General features: G+C 36.2%; 1 non-coding gene across 1 annotated transcript; it reads left to right on the forward strand.

The window, feature by feature from the left end:
* Positions 1 to 1,642: 1,642 nt before the first annotated feature.
* Positions 1,643 to 1,748, forward strand: LOC111557649. The gene has a single exon (XR_002737884.1). It is a non-coding gene; the product is annotated as a U6 spliceosomal RNA (small nuclear RNA).
* The last annotated feature ends 12,688 nt before the right edge of the window (positions 1,749 to 14,436 follow it).

The raw sequence follows: 14,436 nt of genomic DNA on the forward strand, positions 1-14,436 counted from the left end.
TGTCAGCACAGAGCCGGCTTTGGATTCTCTGTTCCCTTCTCTGTCTGTGCCCCCCACCTCTCTCTCTCTCTCTCAAAAAAACTAAATAAATAAATAAACATTTTTAAAAAAAGAACCAAATAAACCCTCTTCTGCCTGTGCAGTCATTGCTCAGTATTAAAGCTATCTATCAGGAGATCTGATGATTTCACACACTAAAGCATTAAGGACTGACAATACATTAACTATCAGTTAAAAGGTTACTCTGGATGGATATATTTTCACTTTGAAATAGGTTACTTTGAACAAAAATATATTGAACTGACTGAAAGAAATTCTAATGGTGAATTTCACACCCTGTGACAGGTAAATGGAGTAGATAATTTGGGACTGGAGACTTTTTCAGAGTTAACAACCTTAATATAACTTTGTTCCAAGTTTCATTTTCAAATTCATCTATATGCTTGCCCTTTTAAACCCTATAAAATATTCTCCTCTTTAATTAATTCAATTATTCAATTCATGAAGGTTTTTTGAATATCTACTGTGTTCCAGATACTGTTTTAGACTTGGAAGTAAGTGACTTCAGAAAATTCACAACTTATTGAAAGACAAAGACATTTAAGCACACAATTATAGTAAAATAAGGTACACAGCATAAGAAAGGCAGTTACTACAAAATTGGAATGAAAGGTACACATAACTATTTAGGTTAAGACATCAGGAAAACCTTCACTGGAACAGCTACATTTAAACAAGAGTGGGGTGGTGGGATAGGAATACACCTGGGATAGGGTACAGCATGGTAAAAAGAAATTTACCAACTGGAATAGTTTGTGTAGAGAATTGTATACAGAGCAAATAACATATGCAAAGGCATGGAGGCTTGAAAAAAAAACTTGTTGGGAGAATGAAGATTACCAGTATGTTGATGGTGGGTGGCTCTTTAGAAGCTTCCAGAATACTGTTACTTAGATGAGCCAACTTAATTTAAAGGGGATAATTCAAAGACAGAATAAAACCAGGAAATGTGAAAAGAATAAAAATTGGGAGGTGGGGGGGGCACCTGGGTGGCTCAGTCAGTTGAGCATCCAACTCTTGATTTCAGCTCATGTTCTCAGGTTTGTGTGATGGAGTCCTGTATCAGGCTCCATCATGAGTGTAAAGCCTGCTTGAGATTCTCTCTTTCTTCCTTTGCCTCTCTCCCCCACTATGCTCTCTCCCTAAGAAAATAATATAAATAAATGCATACATACATACATACATATTTTTTAAATGAGAGGTGGGAGAAATTTAAAAATAACTACTGTCAGTAAGAACTCATGTTTAGCTTAATATTATTACAGATAGTTATATGTTATCTATCTGCCTGTCTATCTATTTATCTATCATCTATCATCTATCTATATACATTTATATGTACTTATGTGTGTATACAGGGGTAGTATACAAATATATATTCCTTTGGTCTATCAGGTGAGAAAGCCTAAAAGAAACGACACCCCACTAACAATGAGCACACCTTGGGCCCAAATCGTAGTTTTGAGAAATATTCCTTGGTGAATGGCTGATTTTAGAACTAGGGAAGGAAATATATAAGATGAGACTGGAGAATTTTGCTGTGCCAAAAATAAAGGCAGGGCTGAAAGGAAAAGGAAAACAAAATCACATTAGTGTTTACTTGTATGAAAATTAGAATAATACAGAGAAGACCAGCATGGCCCCTGCTCAGTGATAACATGCAAGTTCATGAAGTGATCCATTTAAAACAAATAAACAAACATTATTAAGGTTTTTCAAAGAGCCTCATGAGCTAATGGAAAGCGTTCCCACTGGCCAAAGTTGAATAGAACAATTAGAGCAACAAAATAAAATAGTATTGAATTATAATGCAAAGTATAAAATAAGTGTCCATGAGTCCATAAATATAAATAAATGATTTAATGAATTAATGATTGGAGGAAGAAGAAATACATCTTCCATACAGATTTTATTTAGATTTTCTGCCCTAAAATATGAGAAATATAACTCCCCACTCATGACATGTGGACTGTGCATAGACACTTTGTTCCAAAGAGTAAAGAATAGAAATGGGGAGAAAAAAGTAACTTCACAGTCAGGAAAATTACAAACATTCATCTAGAGAATGAGTGGTCATGGTTAACATCAGCAGTCACAGATCATGCTGATGCTGTGTACTCTTGATATGATATAATGAAAATGACACATCCTCTGTGATCTTCCTCTCTCAAACCCAAGTCTATTCAGGAGAAAAACATGACACAAGTCCCAATAGAGGGGCCTCCTATAAGACCTGACCAGTACTCCTCAAGAACTCCCAACATCATGAAAGAGTAAGTTTGAGAAACTCTTCATAGCCAACAGGAGCCTAATGAGAAATGACAAGTAAATATGTGTGGTATCTTGGATGCGATCTTGAAAAAGAACATTAGGTAAAAACTAAGGACTTATGAATGATTTCTTCTTCTAATAACTATTTCTTACTGTTTTTGTTTTTGTTTTTGTTTTTTGTTTTTTGAGAGAGAGAGAAAGAACACAAGCAGGGGAGAGGGGAAGAGGGAGAGAGAGAATCTTAAGCAGTCTCCATGTTTAGCCCAATGTGAGGCTCCATCCAATGACCCTGAGATGTGACTTGAGCTGAAATCAAAAGTCAGACACTCAATCAACTGAGCCAATCAGGTGCGACCTTACTGATTTTATTTTCAAAGTGAACTTTCTATAGTTTGGTGTCATACAATATTGGATAATATGCTTTAAGGAGATGTTAACCAAGAGTTCCTGAGAAGCTGTGTGCTGCGGTGAACTGGTAATGAGTAAATTGTATTTTTGTCCCATTTGTGGCTGTGAGACTGTGACAAGTTATTCTTTCCTGTCTAGACGTCAATTCCCCATGTTAGCTTGAACCTTTATTTGCTTTTTATAGGATGCATGCATATAGGAACTCTACTGTAGGATCTGAAGGTCACGTCCAGCTATAAACAATACATAAGGAATTGTAGAGCCTCCAAGGCAGTATCCCATCACCAGGAAAAATAAACTCCAAACTCACAAGGCACAAAAAACTGTTTCAAGGTCTAATGGGGAATGAAGGGAAAAGGGAAATTGAAAAGCCTAGTGTTAAGTATCACATTATTTATAACCTACTCTTCACCAGTGTGTGCCTAAATCTGAGTAGAAGGATTTGGTAGAAAGTTCAGATAAAGGTATTTGACTCAAATCTCTAAAAGTCAAAGCACTGCCTAGGGACGCATGGATTAGCAGAGTTAGGAAGTAAGATTCTTTCCCCACATATGATGAGAACACACTGTATTCCTTTTTGCATTAAATTCTCAGAAATCTCAACTTTCTTTGCCAGTTCCAACAGTTCTGAGGTATTAACACATCAGTATAGTTTACATCCAATGAGGCACAGTTTGGCACTGAATCAGTGTGATTTTGGCAGTTACCAGAGATGGCTTTGCAGAGATGACACAGACATGGAGGTTTGGATGCTTTGAATTCCATTGTGTATGCTCTTATAGACTAGCTCAGAGAAGGGTAGGGCCTTTCTTTGAGTTTGAGACATATATAGAATGAATAGAATGGATTCTGATGTCCTACAATGGTAAACAGGATAGACTCAAGAAAATAATATTTGTTATTATTATGCTTAAGCAATGAAAGTTGAAAAACAGAAAATAGGGGATTTCAAAGTGATTAATCACTGAAACTGGGGTTACTCTCATAAAAGTGCTATGCTTTCTGATCTTAAACTCTGAATTTTTGGCTTCTCCCATATCCCCTGAGAAGATCTAAGAATATTCTTATGTAGCATAAGGGCATTCCAATACCCAGAGTGAAAAACTCTTAACTGAATGAGCTAAGGTTCTGCCTACCTATAAAAATTTATTGGCTCTAAGCCAGGGAGGTTTATTATAGGAATATTGTTGCTGACTCTCTCGATTGTGAGGAAATGAAGGGAAAAAAAAAAAGCAGACACAAATCCTTAGGAGCAGCTGAAATTATAGCTTGGTCATTTGAAGAAGGTCATACTGCTTTGCCATGCTTAAACTAATAGAGAAATATTAATATTCTGAACCTTGGCCCTCTGCCAAGTTTCCATCCAAAGTTTCTCAAGTTAACCATTTACATGTCAGTTACTCATAAACAAACAAACAAACAAACATTTTGCTTGTCTGAGATCCTTGACAGCATGACCAAGATTGAAAGGAACTCTAACAGAAAGAGGGAAAAAAGCTGTTTCTACTACTGGAAGTCTACTCTATTCAGTTCCTCCGTAAAATTGCCAGGAAATAAGGCATTGATGTAGTTCAGTTTGGGAGGGAGAAGTTAAAAGAAAATATTGGGATAGAATGAGTATTTTGCAACTGAATTGTAGGCAGTCCGAGGAAAAAAGAGATAAGATATCAAAGACTCGCAGGGCACTTCAAATGTAAGCCCTAATAAAAGAAAAACATATACAGAAATAAGTGATAAAACTTAAGTTTTTTTTAAAAGGGAAACTGATTGTAGACTACTTGTCAATCAAGGAGTGCCATAGGCGAATCAGATGGAAAGAAAGTCCACATCGGCTAGAAAAAATTTGATTGTATTAAATTGGTGGCATTTGCAATACAAACAGTGACAAAAGTTACCAAGTTCATCATTTACATCAGTCACGGAGAAGCTGAATTAAATGATTTCTTTCTTAGTATTCAGCAAAGCAACTTAATGGGATTCAACTTCCCAGTGTCCATCCAATTGTGACATTTCCCGTACAAGGCCACTTTGAAGCAAATTAATAGATTAGAGTCTCTGAAACAATTATAACTGGCATCATTTTAGTTGGAAATTACTAAGTAACAAAATATACTCCTCTACATTCAGTTAGTGACATGATACCATTTGGAGGGGTAATAAGAATGGTTTCAATTATCTAAATATTAGAGTAGAGGACTATTTGTGGAAGCTTCCTGAAGAAATACTTTCTTTGGCCTCACCTTTGATATTTATGTATTTTGCATGTTACATTAAGCGTTGAAAAGTAAATATTTCAGTATATTACATGAACAACTCTTACAGGTAATACAGTACAAACGATTTATGTAAAATTTACTTTTGTAAAGAAGTTTAAAGAAGTAGTCAGTGTCTCTGGCTTTTATGAATCAATTCTTCCAAATGCACATTCATGTTCACTTAGAGAGCTAAGTATAATAGGTTTATTTTTTTTTCAGAGTTCATCTGTGTTTTAAGTTCAGAAGTTTACCCCCCCCAAAAAAATTAGAAAACATGAGAAATTTTAATTTGAAAAATATGTGATTAAAAATCCAAATTAAGGTGAGGAATCAAGATAGTGGAGAAGTAGAGGGATCGGAATTTCCCTCATCCCTCAAACACAGCAGTACTGAAGTCAGAACACTTGGAACACCTTGGAATACAACTTGTGGAGAGACAGAAAAATCTCCACAGGTGGAAAGAGACAGCTTGGTAGGACAGAGGTGCGTATTTGCGAATTGGGAGAGATAAAACGGCAGTGTAAGCATTGAGTAGGGGAACGCCTTTCGTGGGGAAACAAAAGGAAGAGAAAGAGAGGCTGTGGACTTGTGGTATTGTATTTGGACAAGAGAAAAACCTCTCCGGACCATGGACTGGGGAATGGGAAATATGGGGAGAGTCAGTTTCTATTTACAAATAGACTTAGGAACAAAAGATCAGAGTTTTCAGGGTTGCTTGACTTTCTTCAGCCCAGACTCAGCTCTGTATGTGCACCTGGCAGGGAGGAGAGCCCGCTGGGGGTGTGGTAGTGATCTCAGGGGCACACTGGGAGAGGACATTCTCCTTTCTTGAGTACTGTGGGAAGAGGGTATATTGCCTCCCCAAGGATAAAAGACCGTGCAGGCGCCAGCCAGAGGCTGAGCAGAGTGGCACTATCCCAGAAACAGGTCACGTGGAGCAGGATCCTTTAAGACATCAGGTTTTGAATCCTAGCTGAGTACCTAGGAGGTTCAGAAGACTGTGGAGCAGGACAGGCCAGTCACTCACACTACTCTGTGAGGGTTGACTGAACAGCATGGTTTGAGACACCAGATCCAGGAAGGAGTGATTAGGGTGTTGCTATTTTCCTTCGCAGCTCCAACAGAGTGGGTCTTCAGGGAACAGGACAGGGACTCCTAGTGGAGGCTAGAACCCCTTACACCAAACCCCACCCTTCCATGGCTAACTGCTTATCTACTCCCTTGGATCTGACACTAACTCAACCAGACAGCCTCTCCTCCAGACCAGTGCAGCCACAGGTCCCAGGCACCAACAGACAACTGTCTTACAGTTTTGTGTGTTAGTCTGGTTTTTTTTTTAAATATTATTATTTTTTCTCTTTTCTTTCCTTTTCTTCTTTTTTCCCTTTTTTTTCTTTCTACTATCTTTTTTTATTCCCCCTTTAGTATCAGCCTCATAGTTTCTGATTTGATTTTTGGTCAATTCTTATTACATATATATATATATATATATATGAACATAATTATATAATTATATCATTATTATTTATAATTTTTTCTCTGTTCTGGTTATTTTTTTCCTTTAATCAGTCACTTTTACTGTATATTTTTTACACCATTTCTGTATCTCCTTCTTTATTTTCCTCACTCTCTCTCTGAATTAAGCCTTATACCTTCTTTGATTCTTTGCCTGGTCTTTTTTTTTTTTTGCACCCCTGTCATTTCTCTCTTTGCATGGTATTAGGTTTCTTCCACCTACCCTTTTTCTTTTTTTCCAGGGTTACTTCATTAACAAATCAAAGTACACCTGGCAGAAGGTCAAATCCACCACTATCAGCTGTGAGATAGAGCAGCTAAAGACACAACAAAGAGTGCATGCAACACACTCCAAAACACTTCCTGAAATGGCAGCCCCTGGGCAGTGTATGATGCCTTTTTTGTGTAGTTGTGCTCATAGGTGCAGGACACATAACAAGCTATTAAAACACGTGACAGAAAACTAGCCAAAATGACAAAATGGAAGAATTCCCTCCAAAAGAAATTCCAGGGAGAAATGACATTCAGAGAATTTCTCAAAACAGATATTAACAATATATTTGAACAAATATTTAGTATAATAGTCATAAGACTAATAGCTGAGCTTGAAAAAAGGATAGAAGACAGCAGAGGACCTGTTGGTACAGAGATCAAAGACCTAAGAAATAGTCACGATAAATTAAGAAATGCTGTAAATGAGATGCAAAATAAGCTAGATGCTGTGACAGCAAACATGGAAGAAGCAGAGGAGAGAATAGGTGAAATAGAAGATAAAATTTTGGAAAATGATGAAGCTGAGAAAAAGAGAGAAATTACTAGACCATGAGGGGAAAATTAGAGACCTAAGTGATTCAATGAAACAAAATAATATATTTATCATGGGAGTTCCAGAAGAAAAAGAGAGAAAGGAAGCAGCAGACAAATTATTTGAACAAATTATAGCTGAGAACTTCTCTAATCTGGGGAAGGAAGCAGACATCCAAGTCCAGGAGGCACAGAGAACTCCCCTCAAAATCAGTAAAAACAGGTCAGTACTACAACATATCATAGTGAGACTGGCAAAACACAAAGATAAAGAGAGAATTCTGAAAGCATCTAGGGACAAATGGGCCTTAACCTAAAAGGGTGTACACATAAGGGTAGTAGCAGACCTATCCACTGAAACTTGGCAGTCCAGAAGGGAGTGGCAGGAAATATTCAATGTGCTGAATAGGAAAAAATATGCAGCCAATAATCATTTATCCAGCCAGGCTGTCATCTAGAATAGATGGAGAGATAAAGGCTTTCCCACAAACAAAAACTAAAGGAGTTCATGACCACTATGACCACATGACCACTCCAGCCCTGCAGGAGTTCCTAAGGGGGACTCTGTGAGTGAAAACAGCAAAGATTACAAAGACCAGAGACAGCACCACAAGCACAAAACCTACAGATAACACAGTGACACTAAATCCATATCTTTCAGTAATCACTCTGAATGTAAGTGAACTAAATGCACCAATCAGAATGGGGTATCAGAATGGATTAAAAAAAAAAGATCCATCTGTATTCTCCCTACAAGAGACTCATTTTAGACTGGATGACACCTGTAAATTGAAAGTGCAGGAATGGAGAACCATATATCATGCTCCTGGATTCAAAAGAAAGCTGAAGTAGCCATACGTATATCAGACAAACTAGATTTTAGACAAACACTGTAACAAGAGATGAAGAAGGACATTATATCATAATTAAGGGGTCTGTCCATCAAGAAGATCTAACAATTGCAAATGTTTATGTCCCTAACATGGAAACTCAAATATATAACTCAATTAATCACAAACATAAATAAATGTATAGATAACAGTACTGTGATTATATGGGACTTTAATTATTCAGAACTTTTCATTCAAAAGCAGCAGAATACACATTCTTCTCGAGTGCACATGGAACATTCTACAAAATAGATCACATACTGGTTCACAAAACAGCCCTCAACAAATAAAAAAGGATTGAAGTCATACCATGCATATTTTCAGATCACAAAGCTATGAAACTTGAAATCAACCACAAGAAAAATTTTTGAAAGCCTCCAAATACATGGGCAGTAAAGAACATCCTACTATACAATAAATGGGTCAAACAGGAAATTAAAGAAGAAATATAAAAAATATATGGAAGCAAATGAAAATGAAAACATAACGGTCCAAACCCTTTGGGATACAGCAAAGGCAGACCCAAGACGAAAATACATTGCAATCCAGGACTATCTCAGGAAGCAAGAAAGGTTCCAAATACAGAACCTAATCCACACCTAAAGGAACTAGAAACACAGGAGCAAAGAAAGCCAAGAGCCAGCAGAAGAAGAGAAATAATAAAGATTAGAGCAGAAATAAACAATATAGAATCCAAAGAAACAAACAGTGGAACAGATCAATGAACCTAAGAGTTGTTTTTTTTGAAGGAATAAGCAAAATTGATAAGCCCCTAGCCAGACTTTTCAAAAAGAAAAGAGAGAGGACTTAAATAAATGAAACCATGAATGAAAGAGAAGAGATCACAACCAACAACACAGAAATACAATTATTAGAGAATATTATGAAAAATTATATGCCAACAGTCTAGACAATCAGGAAGAAACGAACAAATTCCTAGACACCCACACATTGCCAAAACCCAAAAAGGGAAGAAATAGACAATTTGAACAGACCCATAACCAGTGAAGAAATTGGGCCAGATGGCATCCCAGGGGAATTCCATCAGACATTTAGAACAGAGTTAATAACTATTCTTTTCAAGCTGTTGAAAGAAAGAAAGAAATGAAAGAAAGAAAGAAAGAAAGAAAGAAAGAAAGAAAGAAAGAAAGAAAAGAAAAGGGAAGAAAAGCTTCCAGACTCATTCTATGAAGACAGCATTACCTTGATTCCCAAACGAGACAAAGACCCCACTAAAAAAGGATAATTACAGGCCAATATCCTTAATGAACATGGGTGCAAAAATTCCCAACCAGATACTAGAAAAATGAATTCAACTGTATATTAAAAGAATAATTCATCATGATCAAGTGAGCACCATGATCAAGTGGGCACCATGATCAAGCCCATTCCTGGGCTGCAGGTCTGCTTCAATATTCACAAATCAATCAACATGATACATCATGTTAATAGAAGAAAGGATAGGAACATATGATCCTGTCAATAGATGCAGAAAAAATATTTGACAAAATACAGCACCTTTTGTTAATAAAAATCCTCAAGAAAATGGGGTTAGAAAAAATTTACCTTAACATTATAAGACCCATATATGAAAGGCCCACAATGGGAAAAAAACTGAGAGCTTTACCCCCGAGATCAGGAGCATGACAAGGATGTCCACTCTCACCACTGTTGTTTAACATCATGTTGGAAGTCCTAGTCTCAGCAATCAGACAACAAAATGAAATAAGAGGCATCCAAATTGGCAAAGAAGATGTCAAACTTCCACTTTTTGCAGATGACATGATACTCTACATGGAAAATCCAAAAGACTCCAGCAAATAACTGCTAGAACTGATACATGAATTCAGCAAATTCACAGGATAAAAAAATCCATCTACAGAAATCAGCTGCAGTTCCAAACACCAATAATGAAGCAACAGAAAGAGATATGAAGGAATCTGTTCCTTTTATAATTGCACCAAGAACCATATAATACCTAGAAATAAACCTAACCAAAGAGGTAAAAGATCTGTGTGCTGAAAACTGTAGAAAACTTATGAAAGAAATTGAAGAAGACACAAAGAAATGGGAAAAAAACATTCCATGCTCATGGATTGGAAGAACAAATATTGTTAAAATGTCAATACTACTCAAAGCAATCTACATATTCAGCGCAATCTCAATCAAAATAGCAGCAGCATTCTTCACAGACCTAGAACAAACAATTTTATAATTTGTATGGAACCACAAAATATCCCATAGCCAAAGTAATTTTGAAAAAGAAAACCAAAGCTGGAGGCATCACAATCCTAAAATTTGGCCTGTGCTACAAAGCTATAATCATTAAGACACTGTGGTATTGGCACAACCATAAACACATAGACCAAAGGTATAGAGTAGAGAACCCAGAAATGAGCCCACAAATGTATGGCCATTAATTTTTGACAAAGCAGAAAGAGCACAAAAAAAGAAGTCTCTTCAGCAAATGGTGCTGTGAGAACTGGACAGCAACATGCAGAGGAATGAAACTGGACCACTTTCTTACACCATACACCAAAACAATTCAAAATGAATGAAAGACCTAAAGGTGAGACAGGAAACCATCAAAACCCAGAGGAGAAAACAGGCAACAACCTCTTTGACCTCAGCTGTAACAACTTCTTACTTGACATGTCTCTGAAGGCAAGGGAAATAAAAGCAAAAGTGGATTATTAGGACCTCATCAAGATAAAAAAGCTTCTGCACAGCAAATGAAATAATCAACAAAACTAAAAGGCAACCAAAAGAATGGAAGAAGATATTTTCAAATGACATATTGGATAAGGGGTTAGAATCTAAAATCTATCAAGATTGACCAAAATCAACACTCAAATAATCCAGTGAAGAAATGGGCAGAAGACCTGAAAAGACACTTGTCCAAAGAAGACATCCAGTTGACTAACAGACACATGAAAAGATGCTCAACATTGTTCATCATCAGGGAAATAAAAATCAAAACCACATTGGGATACCACCTCACAATGGTCACAGTGGATAAAATTAACAAGTCAGGAAACAACAGATGTTGGTGAGGATGTGGAGGAAGGGGGACCCTCTTGCACTGTTGGTGGGAATGCAAATTGGTGCAGCCACTCTGGAAAACAGTGAGGAAGTTCCTCAAAAACTTATAAGAATTACCCTATGACCCAGCAATAGCACTATTAGGAATTTATCCAAAGGATATAGGAGTATTGATTTGTAGGGTCACATATACCTCAATGTTTATAGGAGCGCTATCAACAATAGCCAAATTATGGAAAGAGCCCAAATGTCCATCAACTGATAAATAATGGATAATAATAGATAATAATAAATAATGGATAAAGATGTGTATACATACACAATGGAATACTAGTCTGTGATGAAAAAGAATGAAATATTGTCATTTGCAACAACATGAAAGAAACTGGAGGGCATTATGGGAAATGAAATAACTCAGTCAGAAAAGGCAGATGTAATATGTTTTCCCTCATATGTAGAATTTTGAAATTTAACAGAAGACCATAGGGGAAGGGAAGGAAAAATACTTATAAACAGAGAGAGGGACAAACCATAAGAGACTCTTAAATACAGCAAACAAACTGAGGCTTGCTGGAGATAGGGGTTAGGTGGTGGGAAGGGAAAATGGGTGATGGGCATTGAGGAGGGCACTTGTTGGCATGAGCACTGGATATTGTATGTAAGTGATGAATCACAGGAATCTAACTCCTGAAGTCAAGACTACACTGTACACACTGTATGTTAGCTAAATTGACAATAAATTATTTTTTTAAAAATTTGAAAAAAGAAAATCCAAATTAAGACATTCAGACTTTGGTTTCACAGAGAAAAATTAAAATATATTTCTCATTTGCACTTCTAAAGTCTTTAGGGTAGTAAGATATTTTCCTTAAAGGCTATTAGATAACTAAGATAATTACTTCATCTGACATATATACAGAAATATTGATTTGCCTAGTCCATAATTTTGAATTATGCTTCATTTAAAAATGAGCCTTTGTCCAGCATCTCTATAGAGTCAATGAATGCAAATTATCTTCAGTGTCTGGCACCTTTGCACTTATAGTATTTGTTTACCTACAGAATTTTCTAGGTATCACGCAACTTGTACTATTTACTTAAATAAAGAATAAAAAGAAATTGAATGTCAGAAAATAAGTATTCAAATGGATTTAACCAAGTAACTTTATATTTAAAAATACATATATAGCTCAATGGAAAATAATTTTTGTCATGCACAGTGACATTTTTTAGTATCTTCTTAAAATATATGATATATTACATTCTTATTTTAATTGTGATCACTATACATATTCCCTTTAAAATTGACTATATTTACTGTTCAAGTACTTATGTTATTCACAGAATTTTTAAGCATGAATATGTAAAAGAGAAAAAAATGAGTTCTGGTCTATATGATTTTTTATTATTTTTTAATTTTTTTTTGAGAGAGAGAGAGACAGAGTGCAAGCAAGGGAGGGTCAGAGAGAGAGGGAGACACAGAATCCAAAGCAGGTTTCAGGATCGGATCTGAGCTGTCAGCACAGAGCCCAACGCCAGGCTCGAACCCTGGAACTGTGAGATCATGACCTAAGCCAAAGTCGCACACTTAACTGACTGAGCCACCCAAGAGTCCCTGTTCTTTATGATGTTTTAAACCCCCAGATGACATGAGCATCTCAGAAAAAGCAGGTAAGAATTGTCTCTTTTATTTTGAGAAAACCCAATCTAGGGCATTAGATCTGTAATTTTTAGCAAAGCCAAAAGAAAGGGAAAGCTTGACTTAGTATAATGGACTGGTAACTTTATTATGATACATTGTTTGAATCAATATTAGGCAATTATGATGTATTTCCTTATCTCTGAAAATTTAGTATTCACCAACAGGAATAAAAACGCTTTATAAGGATATTCAGTTTTAACATATTAATAATACTCAACACAATTTTTGCAGAAGGTGGGAGACTTTTTTGTAGACAATTATGTCACATATAATAAGAGATTTAATATGGAAAGAATACATAGTTTCTGAAAATATTTCCCTCTTCTTCTAGTAAATACATTTCTTATTCAGTTATCTGATATTTCCTTCCTTGTATTAATTAGATAAAATACCTCATGTGTAAAACTTTCAGTTTTTAAAGAAAAGAATCCATTGGAAAAATCATCAGAATTGGTGTCAGTTTCTGGGAAAATAATCAAAGGTGCAAGTTTTGTTGTTTTCTTAATATCACACATCTTCCTTTAACTTCTGTGATTGCATACTACATCAAATTAATCAACAAAATAGTATTAAGTCTCATAGTATCTTGACCTTCCTAAATAAAGTGGTATGCTTGTGAAAGGAGAGTGCATTTTTTTAATCACATTACCTAATTTGAATAGCTAAGTCACATCAAATCTAACTGCTTTTACACAATGGTAATAGTTAAAGTACATATTGGACTCTTTAAATTTAAATAAGTTTTGTCTAGCAGATCCTGATATAGACTTATGAATTTGCAACTATAATGTTTTTAAGAGACATAGAAAAACTGAAAAACAAACAAAGTGTCCTGAAAACAGAGATGTAGAGAGACCCTTTTATCAGGGATATAAATTCCGTGGAATACTTGTGCAATGAAAATAAATTGAGTGGTTAAACCCTGATGTTCTAATAAATACTTTATTTAATTAAATAGAAGAATCCCAGGAGGAGTTAAATAGCAGAGAAGGGGAGCCTGGTCTTTCCTCATCTCTTAAACACAGCTCTGTTGAGGTCAGATCTCTTGGAACACCCAGGAAATTGATCTGTGGACTGGCAGAAGGATATCCATGGTTGGATGGAGATAGCATGGTAGGCGCAACATGTGTGGAAGTGAATTGCGGAAGAGAAAAACAGTGGTGCCTCAGACAGGAAGGAAACCTTTCTGTGAAGAGACAAAAGGGACAGAGACACAGGTTGTAAGAGTAAGGCTTTGGGTTTGCACAAGGGTAAAACATCTCTGGATCACAGGCTAGGGAGTGAGAAGTACTGAGTATCACAAGTTTGTTTGTTTGTTTGTTTGTTTCTTTCTTTCTTTCTTTCTTTATTTTGCCAAAAATAAATGGTGCCATTTTCCCCCCAACACCAACATGGTATATATCACAGAAAAACACAACAGCCCCCAGTGGAGGTGAGGATCCACTTACATCAAACACTGCCCCCCTATGCTTGGCAACTGCTTATTTAC

This window comes from Felis catus, chromosome D4 (assembly GCF_018350175.1).
Source record: "Felis catus isolate Fca126 chromosome D4, F.catus_Fca126_mat1.0, whole genome shotgun sequence".
NCBI lineage: Eukaryota > Metazoa > Chordata > Mammalia > Carnivora > Felidae > Felis > Felis catus.